This window comes from Pleurodeles waltl, chromosome 5 (assembly GCF_031143425.1).
Source record: "Pleurodeles waltl isolate 20211129_DDA chromosome 5, aPleWal1.hap1.20221129, whole genome shotgun sequence".
In the NCBI taxonomy this organism is placed as follows: Eukaryota; Metazoa; Chordata; class Amphibia; order Caudata; family Salamandridae; genus Pleurodeles; species Pleurodeles waltl.
The window spans coordinates 1,283,061,189-1,283,077,049 of NC_090444.1; positions in this window are offsets into that span (position 1 = coordinate 1,283,061,189).

Consider the following 15,861-nt stretch of genomic DNA (forward strand, 5'->3'; position numbering starts at 1 on the left):
TCCTCTAAATTAGTAACTATTGTTCCTAATGTGTCTGCTCAGTGTATGTTATCCAAGCCTATTCAAACAAAGGAGAATAAAAAAACTCCAGTTAAGCGTATAATAAATAATCCCAAAACTCACTAAAGATAATACATCATTTCTAACTACAAACATATGGCACAAAAGGATAAAAATAAGCTCAAACGAAGTACCTCACCTCAAACTCATGGCCCACTGCGTACACAATAATTAAAGTGAAAATTGCTTCCATTCGTATACTACAACATGGGGTGGTGTGGTTGACCACACCCCCTCTGCAGCACCCCACCCCCTGCAGAGGGAGAACCACCCTGCAAACGGTGCCAAGACCCCCGCCAAGAAATTAGAACGCCCTGATTGTCATCCATTTGTCCCACCTTGTCACCCTGTCCATCCTTAAACTGTCCCAGCTCCACTTCCTATGCCCCTTTGGACAATGTACCTGTGAGACTAATAGACTGGACTCTGCCATGGACATTCCTCCACCATCACCCTTCACCATTTTACAACCCCCTCCAATATTGAGCACTTAAATAAATACCGTTAAAGCACAAAACAATCAGGAGTCTGTCTGTGATTTCGAAATAGCTCTAGTCCATGAGGAAACAAAGCAGATGTCACACAGTGGGACCTACATCTATGAAATCGTAAGGGAAAGTGACAACTCAGTGACCATACACTGGGTGAAAATGACAGACAGTATAGAGGTAGTCGATTTAAATTAGATGTAGCAGGCAGTGTTGTCTTCTTACCTGTGTCTCACTGGAAGTATTGCAGGATCACCGTGTTTCTGTTGTCGATGTCCACTTCTTCTGCTTCCTCATCTTCACTGTCCACAGGCTCCACAGCTGCCACAAGACCTCCATCTGGATTATCCTCCTTCAGAAAAGGCACCTGTCATCGCAAAGCTAAGTTGTGAAGCATACAGCAGGCCACAATGATCTGGCATACCTTCTTTGGTGAGTAGAATAGGGAACCACCAGTCATATGCAGGCATATATGGCCTTCAGGAGGCCGAAGGTCCGCTCTATAATCCTCCTAGTTTGCCCATGGGCCTCATTGTAGCGTTCCTCTGCCCTTGTCCTGGGATTCCTCACTGGGGTCAGTAGCCATGACAGGTTGGGGTAACCAAAGTCACCTGCAAATGTCGAGGGACAACTGTTAGACACACACTAACTCATAGGGACACCATGACGCCCCTGATGTTCAGGATCCTGGCGGTGGTGCACCCGGAGTTGGATGGGCGCTTGAGGGCATCACAGCAGCAACAAGGAGGTGAGTACACTCTCATTCTGCTGATTCAGCGCGCATTGGAGGTGTCTGGGTGGGGGAGGTGGGCATTGTGAGTTCCCCTAGGCCAGGGCGAGTTTAGTAGTTAAGCTCCCTTCTTCAGGCAGGCCCTGTGGCACCCCACCCCACCTGTGTACAGTTCCAACTACACCTAGTCAGGCTCCTGTGACATCCATGTGTGCAGAAATCGGCCATAGCCTTGTAAGCCATGTCCCAGGGATTGAATAGTGGACTCCAAGTGCGCGGTGTAGTGAAGGGGGCTTCTGTGTCTGTGGTGTCCGCCAACAGTAGCGGTATTGCATGCACTCAACATGTCTTTCTTCTGTCTCCCCCCCCTTTTTGTGGTCTCCCTGTTTTTGTGTGCATTAGCATCATCAGGTGGAGGAGCAGTGGCACCGGAGAAGGAGGGAGCTGCATCCCACATGGCCCTGGAGGGCGACACTACGGAGTCTGAAGTCACCAGTGGGACGGAGGGCGAGGGGAGCTCCATGGAGGGGACAGGAGCTGACACCAGCGATATGGACTCCTCTGATGGGAGTTCCCTTGCGGTGGCGGCCCCATCTGTGCCCCCCGCATCTACAGGTACAGCCGCCACCCCCCCTACCACCACCGCACTCCCAGCAACCCCTCAGCATTTGCCCAGTGCCGGCTCACCCAGGAGGGTGGGCATCACCTTTGCCACAGGCACCTCAGGCCCTGCCTCTGTCACCCCTCCTGCCCTCAGTGAGGAGGCCATTGACCTCCTCAGGTCCCTCACTGTTGGGCAGTGTACCATTTTGAATGCCATCCAGGGTGTAGAGAGGCAGTTGCAACAGACCAATGCATACCTGGAGGGTATTCACTCTGGTCAGGCAGCCCTTCAGCAAGCTTTTCAGACTATGGCCTCAGCACTGATGGCAGCCATTGTCCCTGTCTCTAGCCTCCCCCCTCCAACTTCCTCCACCCAGACCCACACCCCTGTACCTCAGCCTATACCAAGCACACTATCAGACCAGTATGCACACACCTCAACATACAAGGGAAGCTCTGGCAAACATAACCACCACACATCCCACAAGCACTCACGCAAGCATCACACACATGCAGACACACCAACATCCACTGCCTCCACTGTGTCCTCCTCCTACTCGTCTCCCTCCACACCTGCATTCACTACATCCTCAGCCACAACGTCCATCACCAGCACACCCACCACCACACCCAGCTCACGTGCAGTCACCACCCCCACTACCATTCACACCTCCCCTGTGTCCTCTCCCAGTGTGTCTGTGAGGCCACCTCCCACGGTACACAAACGCAGCCACACACCCACCCAACAGCCATCCACCTCACGACAGCCTACAGCCCATTCACCTTCACCCAAAGTCACCAAACATACACCTCCTACAACCACAACCTCTTCCTCCACTCCCAAACCCCCTCCAGCTACCTGTCCCAGTGTTCCTAAAAAACTTTTCCTGGCCAGCCTTGACCTCTTTCCCTCACCTCCCCCCCCCTTCAGTCTCCTAGGGCTCGACTCTCCAGGTCCCAACCTAGCACCTCAGCCACAACATCGGCGGAACCAGTGGTGCCAGTAGTCACCGGATTATGGAGTGCACCAGGCAGCAGGGCAGCCAGTGTGGCAAGGAGCCACAGCACGGACAGTCCCCCACCTGTCAAGAATAAAAAGTTGGACAGTACCCGGCAGGAGAGGGGAAAGAAATCAGCCACCAAAGCCGCTCCCAGGGGTATAGTTGGGAGTGTGGAGACAGCTACGACACCATCCAAGGTGGGGAAGGGGCACATTAAAACCGGCAAGTCTGGGAAGATCAGCATGGCTGACAAGAGCGCCAGCAGCCCCGCTGCCCAGGAGAAGACCGCCAGCAGCAGCCCGCTGCCCAAGACAGGACCACCAGCAGCAGCCCCGCTGCTCAAGACAGGACCGCCAGCAGCAGCCCCGCTGCCCAATACAGGACCGCCAGCAGCTGCCCCGCTTCCCAAGACAGGACCGCCAGCATCAGCCCCGCTGCCCAGGAGAAGACCGCCAGCAGCAGCCCCGCTGCCCAAGACAGGACCACCAGCAGCAGCCCCGCTGCCCAAGACAGGACCGCCAGCAGCACCGCAGTCCAGTAGAAGACCGCCAGCAGCAGCCCCGGTGCCCAAGACAGGACCGCCAGCAGCAGCCCCGGTGCCCAAGACAGGACCGCCAGCAGCACCACAGGCCAGGAAAAGACCGCCACCAGCAGAACCGCTGCCCAGGACACCGCCGCAAGCAGCACCGCAGGCCAGGACAAGACCGCCACCAGCAGAACCGCTGCCCAGGACACCGCCGCCAGCAGCACCACAGGCCAGTGAGCGCCAATTATTCTGATGCTACTGAGGCCGCCACGGGCAGGATGAAGCACTCTGGGCACAAAGCCCCCTCCAGAACCAGTGGAGAGTTACATCCACTACCTCAGTCCTTGGCAAGATGAAGCACTCTGGGCACAAAGCCCCCTCCAGAACTAGTGGAGAAAGGCATCCACTACCTCAGTCCTTGGCAGGGATGAAGAATTCTGGGCACAAAGCCCCCTCCAGAACCAGTGGAGAGTTACATCCACTTGAGTGACTGTGGCTTTGCACTTGCCAGGATTGATCAGTGGGCAAACCACCCACTGTAGAGACTTGAGAGACTGTGGCTTTGCACTCCCCAGGATTGATCAGTGGGCAAACCACCCACTGTAGAGACTTGAGAGTCTGTGGCTTTGCACTCCCCAGGATTGAACAGTGGGCAAACCACCCACTGTGTAGACTTGAGCGACTGTGTCTTTGCACTCCCCAGGATTGATCAGTGGGCAACCCACCCACTGTACAGACTTGAGAGACTGTGGCTTTGCACTCCCCAGGATTGATCATTGGGCAACCCACCCACTGTAGAGACTTGAGAGACTGTGGCTTTGCACTCCCCAGGATTGAACAGTGGGCCTGGAGCCCCCTCGTGGATCTGGCGTCGTGCACTCAACCGGCTGAGGTGCCCCCCCTTCCCTTCCCCCTGAGGTGCCTGTTTTATTTCTGTCTGATGCCCCGGCAGTGTTCTCTCCGTCTTGTTCGGGTATTGAGTGTGGGCCTCACCCATGCCTTTTGGGCCCATTGATCCACGGACTGTGATGGTGGAATCCCGTTGGACTTGTGTTCTTGGTGTATATAATTGTATATAGTATAAATGTATATATTTGTAAATATTTTTGATGTACGTAATTGAATATATCACAATTATTCGACTAATTTCCTTTTGTCCTTGTATTCTTCCAGGGGAGGTTCGGGGGTGTAACTGTAATGTATCAACATGTATTAGTGTGTGTGTTGTAGTGGGTGAGGGTGGGGGTGGGGATGTTGCGTGTTGCGTGTGTGTGTGTCACTGTTTTTTCCATCCCCCCTCCCCTGTGTCGTAGGTGCAGTACTCAACGTGGTCTTCGCCGCCGGCGTTTGTGCTCCTGGTAGAGGAGCAGGAAGATAAAGGCTGGGAGTATCTGAAGTTCCGGTTCCATGGCGTCCTGGTTCCTCGTGGGGTGTGTAGAGGTGAGCGGTTTCCCTTCAAAGTCCTGTTTCCGCTGTGGAAAAGGTGTCAGGTTGGTGGTTTTTAATAGTGTGGGCGGTACATTGTCCTCCGCCTGTCTGTTGGCAGTTACTGCCATGGTGTTTGTTTGTACCGCCGTGGCGGTCGGAGTGTTAAAGTGGCTGTCTATGTTGGCGGTTTCCGCCATGGTCGTGATTCCATTTTTTTTACCGCCGGCCTGTTGGCGGTTTCACCGCCACTTTAACACCGACCACCAGGGTTGTAATGACCTCCTAAGTCTTACCCACTACAGGTGACACCTGTCACTCCAATAGGGGTTTTGCTCCGGCTAACTAGCAGTACCTCATCTCCACCCAAGGGCCGGGATGATTGGGCAGCCGAGAGCATGTCATAATTGATTTCACAGGGTAACCGTGGTCACTCAGGTCTCATCCGTTTCTCTCAGTTATATTAGCCTCTTATACACAATGACATACAGAGGCAGTATATGTTTCAATAAGATTTTAATGAAGCAACTGCATCTTAGATAGCATAGCATGGGCTGCAATAACCAGGATGATACAGTATGACAAGATTAAAATTGTGACAATGAGAGTAAAGCATAGAAATAACACTACCATATTGTCAGTAGAGTCAATAGACTAATTCCTACCTAGGCTATAATAGAGCTCAGCATGTTAAGCTCTAATTCTGCCCTTCAGGTTCTCCTGGGAAGATATCATCCCCCGTACCTGAGCAAAGGCCTGAAGTCTGCATAAGCAGCTGTAGCGAAGCGTTCAGCAATCAGCATACAGTTGTGGTTCTCTGGCTGGAATCTCCCTCCCTGTAAGGGACAGGGAAGTGTTTTTATAATAGAACCGCTGATGTTCTCAGAAAATGTCCCTACGTAAGGATGTGTATTTTTCTATGTATATCAGAGACAACTTGTACCACGTTCACTGGCAACCTATCTTACTACAGCCTTGAAAGAACCACAGAGCGAGCAAGAATGTCTTGTTTGAGAACATAATGCTGGCCTAGGAACTCTGGATTACTTTTTTGTGTATACGCTGAGAACACCCAAATATACATATGCCTTCATTCTCTTATCAAACATCATTTCTGGACCTGTAGCCAGTGCAGCCGTTGGGTATTGATGGTTTAATGTGCTCTGCTCTGGCACAATCTTCCACTTGTCCTGTGGCAACATTCCTATCATGTCAATTTTCACATGGGTCTCAAATCTTCAGGTTTTTGTGATCTTGGCTGTTCTTCTTAATGTAAGATTATGTTAGGATTTTGATTCCATCAGTGGCATTTGAGCACCAAGAAAGAATTGGTGTACTGAAGTTCTGATAAATGACCCACTACATACATGGAGCCAGTACCTTTTTACTGACCACAATCACAATAAGAGTGTAGCAGGGACTTGACTTTCCCTTATTTTGTGGCCTGACTATAAGGATGTCAAAATGTCCAAAATGTAAAATGTATTAAATAATTTAAGACTAAAATGACAAAAATCCAATCAGTAGAACTGAAGATATGCAATTTTAAAGATATATGTGAAAATAGTGCCAAAAAGCACGAAGCACCAACTGTGGTGATCTGGTCGCCCTGGACCAGAACAAAGTCACAAGTTTAGGCTGACCACAATGGAGCCTGAGCTAGATACAGGAAGTGAGATAAGTCTGCTGAAAAAGAGCACCTAAAATCCTGGTTGCGGAGCGTTGGGAGATCCCGTGTCAAGGATGTGAAACGCAGGTGAGGTGATGTGAGGTCCTGGTGTGCAGCAACAGTTCCAGGCAGATGCAAGGCTGCGATGCGAGGTCATCATCTTTGAGGGTGCCATCGATGAGGGGCCTGCATTGCAAAGTTATCCATTGAAAATGAGTTGCACACCTACTGTTCCCAAAGAAGTTGCATTGAGTATGTATAATGGAGCCATACTTTAAAGGAGACTGCACGGTGCTATGCAAACTCCTGCATCGAGGCGGTGTCATGCAGCAGCTCCAATTCTGAGTTTTGTGAGTTGATGTGTCCACTACGGTTCCCATGCAGAGTTCTGGGATGTGATGCATTGCATTGGTTCTACTGGGATCACAGCTTTGCTGTCAGAGCACCCTCAGGCCCACTTCTAAGGGACCAGGACTGGGGTGGTACCACTTATCGGACAGGACCAATAGCAAGCTGTGTCCAGGTGCTGGGTTCAAATTAGTTGAAGCCTGTTCTATTCATGAGGTGTCTTATCAGGAGGCCAGCCACTGGCCCTTGGAGTCACTGTGGTGGTCCTGGGTTGAAGTTACATGTTCAATCCTTCACTCCGGCAGGAGGGCAGCAAGGCAACACATCAGGACAGCAGAGTGGCAAGCCTTCTTGTAGTGAAGCAGTGCAGCAGTCCCTCTCTGAGTGTTCCACAGGTAAAGATGTGTACTGGAGAGTTAAGTCTAAGGGTCCAATATTTAACCACAGCTGGTGCGTTGTGCCTTTAGGCACTATTTCCACTTTTAACTTTAAAACAGTATATCTCCAGTTGTACTGATTGGATTTTTGTTATTTTGATCTTAAATTATTTATTGAATTTTACTCATTTTTTCTGAATTGGAGTGGTATTTTTCTTGCGTTGCGTTTTTGCTTTATATTTGTTTGAGTGTTGCATGAATACTTTACACATTGTCTCTAAGTTAAGCCTTTCTGCTTTAGTGTTAAGATACTAGAGGATTAAGCACAGGTTCATTTGAAGTTTGCTGTGACTTCAACCTCACAAAGAATTCTGGTTCCTGCTTCAGAATAGTTTCACTTACTTGTACCTGCAACTCAATTTCTTACACATACATATGAAGTTTAGTCCTATGTGAAAGGTAACACAAAAATAGTGTGAAGCATTTGGATAGCAATGGAATTTGCGGTGTTTTTCTTCGGTCTGGTTTTATCTTTTCGAAGTACCTCATCTTACCTGAGTTATGTGTGTTAAATAGAGTACACACTGCTCAAGTTCTTTTCTGGAAAACGTGTTTTTCGTCTGCTGGTCAGTTGATTGGCCAATCAAATCTTTTCTTCTGGACTCTTTTCTGACTGTCTAACCCTTGAAACCAAGTATGTCTTGAGAACTCATCCAGCAATGCTGAGAAGTGGCTTTTTGCCGGCATATACAACAGAGTTCTTAATTTTTTCTGTGCCAGATTGTAGATGTGTCTTCATGATCCTCCATAAATCTGAGAACTAATATATATACAAAACCTATTCTTCTTTTGGAAAAACAGTGAAGCAAATTGGAAAAATATACCTTTTGAAGAAAACATGAGTGTAGTTCCAGAAGTTTATTTTTCCATTGAGGTTGAGAGATATGCCGCCTCCACACACAGGTCAACTTCCTACTTAAGTGTCAAGCGAGGTTGCTCTGTCCCCTCGCCTGGCATCTGTCTTGCAAGCCCGCTGCATGCCATACCTCCATGTAATAATGTGTATCAATGGGCATATGGAGACCAACAACAGAGCCGCAGAAGCCCACACACTATTTTTTACTTGCCATTGCCACTGGGCTAATTGAATGCAGCACAGCAGTGTGGTGACCCCTTTCAAGAGGGACTAGGTTTTTTAGATCATTGCATGCTAACTTTGACACATCAATTTAGTTTCATCTGACATAAATCATTATGTGGACACTCTTGTTTCACCAGCTAGTCATGCTGAAGAACCCGTAATGTCCCTTACTATTGGTAAATGTAATAGTACTTAATGTACTGACCTTCAGAAGGATGGAAGGCAGAATTGGCCTTCCTGGAATTCAAACTCATCGCCTTCCAATCACTGCGTGCTTGGTCATTGAGACATCCCGCAAGTCGTCAATAAAACACCATCGTTTCCTACATATTGAGTTTTGTCTACACCCAGGTATACATCTGTACAGTAATTTACCTATCGATTTAGACATCCATCATCCGTGTATCCTTGCTGTTGTTACTGTGGTCTGATCTTTTTATAGCACATAAGCTGCCAATGATATGACTCAGCTGATCTTTTTATTCTTTGGTGAATTCTTTCCAAACTGTTCTCCATCAAACAAAAGAGTCTGATTCATTTTGTGGTTATGTGCAGTTATAGTAAGTATTCCTACAGGTGTATTGCCTGCCTGCGTGTGTCCCCACCGGCGTGTTGCTTGTATGTGCCTCTCAATGAAGAAGAGGTTTCTCTTATAAAACTGACTTGTTCTCTTTTTGATGCTTGCTTATTTTCTAATTTCACTTGAGACGTCGCGGATTAACAAAATGTACTTACTTATTCAGTTGCTGTTTATTTATTTCTGAATAGTGAGCGCAAAAGAACCTAATTAATTTGCCCTGCAGTTGTAGTGCATGTACTACACAGTGCTGAGATGGAACATCGTCTCAAAGCATTCAAATCCTAATAACAAATGCACATTTGTCAGCATAAAGCTTATTAAAATGTTCCGCTAAAGCAGTTTTCTGAGCAGAGCACATTTATTTTCCAAATGATCTTAGAATAAGTTCCTCACTAATTTATCTGAAAGCATTAACAAAAGTTTTCTACCCTTTCCCATGGGAGAATTGACTGAGAAAGTGATAAAGAATTTGTAGAACTCTGTATGCCTGCAATGTTTTTTGCTGCACTGTAAGGATTGGCTAAATTAAAGGGCAACACGAGTAACAAAATGATAGACCCAATAATGAAACTTGGGATAATCATCAATTAATTTCTCTATGATGGGACTCTCTCTTATCACTCTACAAGAAATGGCGTGCCTCGATTTCGTTCTTGAAGAGACAGGAGTAAAACGTTTCCTTCTAGGTAGACGCCTGACATAAATGATGAGATTGTTGAATTGACTGAATACTTGTGTGAAAACTTGCCAGTACCGACATAACCATTTCTCTTTCTGAAGTCAATAAAATGTGCACTGACCGGGTTAGTAATAGCACTGGATTAAAAAGAAAATTAAGCTTTTTTCCCTGCATAGTTTTTGTTAACGAACAAGCACACTATATGGATCATTTCTGGTGCTGTTTTTACCCTTCTGCTGTGTGTGTCTGCAGTTGATCGGTGCTGCAAGTCACATATCTCGGAATGAGGACATACAGGAAGTCAGTTACCTTTATATTGCTATCAATGTCAAGTAAATCAAGTCTATCGGTTTACTTCAGGTGAAGGGATTTAATCATAAACAGCAGAAATACCTAAAAAGAAACCTCGAATTCATCATGATATACAAGTCATCAAATTCATAATCAAATATACACCTATTTTTTGAAAATAAGGATACCATCGATCTTTTCGCAATATGTTTCCTTATTCGGACTACATTAGCAGAAAACGACTGACAGCATGGCCGGCCAAAGAGGGAGAGAACATCTGCATTAAAAAAAAGCTACTCGTCATTACTGCACTTTTCTGATCTCAGCAAACGCACACGATATTTCAGCTGAGCACATCTATAAAACGTTTGAAAAAACCCATAAAATGCAGCATTTTTGGGTCCAGCTACAGTCATATGGTAACAGTTGTAAAGGGTCTAAATAGCTCTAGCCCTTTGGAAAAAAAACATGGAGTAAATACTCTTCATCCTAAATTTCGGTAAATGTTTCCGCTCATAAACATTAGGACCTAAAGTCGAATGGGTTCCCTGCTTTTGATAATTTTTCAAGAATGATAAAGAAACTTGCTGAAGATTTTTGAATTTCAGTATTATCCCTAATATGATGCATACAATGTAAGAAGATATCCTTAATGCAGTTTACCTCTGCATAATTTTCCTACAGGAGCCGGACCACGGAGCATTTTTGACGTGTCTTTGGTGGTAAATCAATGCAGTGCTTGCTGCTAAGAGATGTCTATCATTGTATTATGGGAGCAGGCTTCTGGAGTTCGTAATATTTGACAAGAATGTTTCTGCATATTTGTTGAGTGGCCTTCTGTTGTGGTGGTGAAGTTCTGTTATTTTGTGTGTTGCATTATTTAAATGTGATTTATTGAGTTGTCCTTTAGTTGTTGAGTTATGCTCTGTTTTGAATGTTAAGTTGTTGTACCCTTTTATGTTTTATTTGTATTGTTATACTTTTTGTAGGCCACTGTGATATGTTCTGTTGATTAGTAGAGATAAGTCAATAGATATGGAAGCAACATATGCTTGAAAGTTTTTGTTGCAAGCAACAATTTACCACTGTGTGTGGTGGTAACATAGCACCGTTCCAGCTCTTTACCAACCTAAGACACCAATCCGCCCAAAACTCTGGTAGAGGCTGAGCCTTCACTGAGGGCTCCCAGTGCTCTCTTTATCCATAGAGACCTACATCTTCCAAAGTCAGTAGAAAGAATTTAAATTCATTCAAGCCACAGTACTTTTTAATTGCCACCAAAACTCATACAATCCAGTATGATCTCATTATTCATATGTGTAGCTGGATTATCCCAAAGAGCTGTAAAATAACAGCATTGCAAATGTAGCTTTAGCTCAGCTACCCCTCGCAGTAAATTTTTTTATACTTTGTGATAAAGCAAAGGGTTATCTGCAAAAGCAATTTTCCTCCACCAAGAGACAGCTTATATCAGTAGATTCCCAGAATCAAGCACCATAAGAAAAGAGATACACTTATCAGTGTTTTGTTTCCATCATATACTTCAGTGGTGCATTGCCTGACCTTGAATCAAAGTTAAATATGGCCCCTTGTGACTGAAAAAATCTTAGGCCCTCATTATGAACATGGCAGTCTGTGCCGCCATACCAGCAGTGGCAGTAATTATATTATAATATACGTGGCAGAACCGCCACTAGCGTAACTCCGCCACCACCAGGCAGCCTGGCGATGGTGGAGTTACATATTCGACAGGGCAGTGTTATGCGCGAAGGGTGCTGCTGCACCCACCACACTGCTACATTGCCGTCAGCTCCATGTGGAGCCGGGGTCAATGTACAGGCCCTGCATTCCACTGGGCTGGCTGGCGGAAACACTGTTTCCGCCCGCCGGCCCAGCGGAAAGTTAGTAATGTGGCCAGCGGGGTCTTCAATGCGCTGGTGGTCTTTTGTAGACTGCCAGCGCCAAACTCGTCAGGTTTTCCCAGCGAGTTCGTAATGACCACTTTAGTCTTGACCGTAATAGTGATTCCATGTCATTGAGTTATCAATCATCATGACATGTGAAAGGGCTTATATTGTAGTAAGAGTGCGAAATACAAACCATTTGCCCTTCAGGTGGTATAGAACACTACAAGTGAGATTAGAATGCAACCGGCCAAGGAAGTCAATGAGCCTGTTTCACAAAAGTACTTATTTTTAAGTAAGTTTACATTTTTTGATAACTTCAACACTTTTCCGTATTCAAAAACTACACCTTTGTAGTACACCCAGCACTACACAAGGGCAGCTACTCTTACAGCAACACCATCATTCACAAAATAATGGAGGTATGGACTTCATACGTAACTTAGTACAAAAGTGAATACTACCAAAGTGCAGTTTGTGAAGACAGAAAAGTACTAACTATACTCACAATTGTATGGTACTACAGAAGCGCTGTTTGAAAATAGTACGTTTTGTAGTTCTACTGTAGCACTACAAAGCATACTACAAAGAGCAGTTTGTGAATCAGGCCCCAAAAGTAGTAAACACACTTAAAAGTATAATTTACTTTTGTGAATCAGACACAGTGATGGCTATTTCCACCCTAGCAGAGGCCACAATTACCCCCAGTTGGCACCTGATATGAGTGTAAAAAGCTGAAATCAGCTCAGTGAGGGCAAGTTAGAAACAACCGCCTTGAACCACAGAATATATGCTGATCAACAGATGCAAACTGAGGGACTTTGGTGTTAAGATAGGTGAGGGCAGTAATATTAATGTGAAAACAGTCTCCTGCCTTTAGGCTTGAGGTTTTTCAATAAATATTTTTCCATTTTATTCATGCATCTATTAAGTCTGAATTAACATGTGATACTTGTATTTATTGAATATAGTTTACCAATTAAGGTCAATACTTGAAACCAAGCATTTTCATTTTGTGATAAACGGGCAGAGAACACAATGTTAATCATTGGCTTAATACAACAATGTGTAGCCAGAAAAACTGTGTTCCAATATCAACCTTCACAGCGGAACATATTGTGTGAGGCACAGTAGCCATACATGCAGTGCACCTGTTAAACTGACTTGAAACACTCCTGTTGGTGTTGAATAGGCAATGGAGGTGAAGGAAAGTTCAGATTTACATATTGCTACAGTGTACAGGTGAAAATGGCACCATATAATTTAATGAGATAAGGTGAAACAGGGGTTCAAACTGTAATCTGTTTTTAAGGTGTAAGAGTACTTGTAACGTTTTTACAGAGCTTTTTCTTTTTCCATTTTTGTACTTTATTTTGTATTATTCTACAATATGTAAGCAATAAAGTATCCACATCACTTGGTATTCCAATTAAATTGAACCAGTCAATAATTATGAACCTCCGCATTATACCATTTGTTCACAAGTGACAAGTGCTTAGCCCACAAAATAAATATCATCAACACAAATTATTAAATGGATGCACCAGTACTCTACTTGACCCATTATACTTGTAAATTCCATTCTTGTGCAGTGTCTAATGCACAAGCCCTAGGTTTCCCAAATCATAAGTGATTACATTTCATTTTTCTTTTGCCTTTTTATCTAGCATTTACATACCATCTCTTTGTATGGCTCATCTCTAGCTCACCTCGTACTGGTGTTAGATTAATGCATGCCCCAAGCATCACTGTCTGTGTCCTACAAATAAAGAAGTAGAAGTAGATATGTGTTCCCTCAAATGCTGCAGCACACTTTGAAAAGCCCAATAATAACCCATGCTCAATGGAATCAGGCTTTCAAACACAAACTCCCAGCTAACTTGTTTCAGAATCTGTTTTGTGGTATCCTCTCCCACACACATGGTGCTGTCTCATTTATCTTTCTTGGTTTAAAGACTAGATGATAAATATCATGAAGGTCACAGTCAATCAACTTTACTTACATTTATTTGAAGTGGGACATCCTTTTCCTACATCGTTGATTAAAGCTCTGGCTTGATGTGCATGTATGTTTAGCTAATAAGCAATGACAAAGTCAGTATGTCTGACTTAAATGTTCTAATGCACGCAAACAGCATTAACTAAAAATTGTGTTTTCTTCAATGTACTAATGCATGCAAACAGAATTTGTGAAAAATTGTGTTTGCATGTATTAGTAAATGAAAGTCAAAGCTATTGGGCCACATACATATCAAGTTAGTATCAAAGCTTGCAGTATAAGGGACTGGCATGGCAGCTTTTTGGGGAAAACCTTATAGTGAGTGGTGAAGCAGGCAATGCAGAGAAAGTCTTGTCGACCTACCACATATGACTCTTTCCACATGCAGAATCTCCAGCACTGACTGCTATCCTTGCACGCTCTATCCATAAGCCATTCACCAGCTATAGACACTGAAAAAGACCGACTCACTTAAGCATAACCACCAAGTTCAGAAAAAGCAGATTCCTTTTTACACACTAAGGGGGTCATTCTGACCCTGGCGGTAAAAGGCAGTTACCGCTGGTCAGAAGACCGCCATAACACCGCCGCGGCCGCGGTAACCCGCCAGGGTCATTCTGACCCACAACTGCCAAACCGCCAAAAATCCGACCTCCACTGAAGGCTGCCACATCAGCGGTCAGCGATAAACTGGAGATGACCAAACCTCCACCGTCACGCCAACAGAAATACGCCCATGCCATTACGACCCACCAATCCACGGCGGTACACACCGCCGTGCTCAAAATACACACACCTTTACAAAACACAGCCACATTGGATAATTCAAAATACACACACCTGATACACATACAAACACCACTCCCACACAATCAATACGATATAAAACACACACCCACATCACCCACAAACCCCCACAAATCGAAATTCAGAGACAAGGCGCAATACACAGAGAGAGAGCACAGGGAACGCAAACCACAACACACACAGGAACCCAACATCATCCCCCACACTACATCTACGCACAAAACACCACACACCACTACACTCATCACCACAAACACCACCCCACCCCATGGCACCCCAAAGACACCCCAGGTTCTCGGACCAAGAACTCAGGGTCATGGTGGAGGAAATAATCAGGGTAGAGCCCCAGCTCTTCGGCACACAGGTGCAGCACACCACAATAGCCAGGAAGGCGGAGCTATGGCAAAGGATCGTCGACAGGGTCAACGCTGTGGGACAGCATCCCAGAAATCGGGAAGACATCCGAAAGCGCTGGAACGACCTACGGGGGAAGGTGCGGGCGATGGTGTCAAGACACAACATCGCTGTGCAGAAGACTGGCGGCGGACCCCCACCCACTCCACCCGAATTCACAGCATGGGAGCAAGAGGTCTTGAACATCCTGCATCCTGAGGGCCTCGCTGGAGTAGGCGGAGGAATGGACTCTGGTAAGTCTAATCTCAACTACTTCCCCCCCTCCAACCACCAGCATGCCAACCCCCACCCCCACCCTCACCCCCAACCCCCCAGCACATATCCTCCCTGCTAATGTCTCACCAGCACAACCCACCCAAACCAACACCAACCCCTGAATGCCAACACAAACCATGGACACCCATCACCTAAGCATGACCACTGCACATACCCATCCCGCCCCCCAAACCACCCTCACAACTCCTCCCACAAGGGAATGCCAGCACTGGGGAACAAGGGCACCCACAATTCGCACGCCATGGCACACACAGGAGCAATAACCATACTCTTTTACCCCTGCAGGGCCCGAACGCCAACACACCGGCCCGGAGGGTCCAGAAATGTCCATCCCACCCCCAGAACAGGCCCCCAGTGATGACAGCAGCTCTGTCGACCTAGAACCTGATGACCAGCCCGGCCCATCGGGGACCTCTAGACAGTCGGTTCCCCTCAGGCAGCCACAGGCCACAGCAGACCTACCCCCCTCTGAAACCCCAGCACAGCACCCACCCAGCGGGCACATGCCTCTGTCTCCAGGACAGGTCAAGCAGCGGTGTGTCT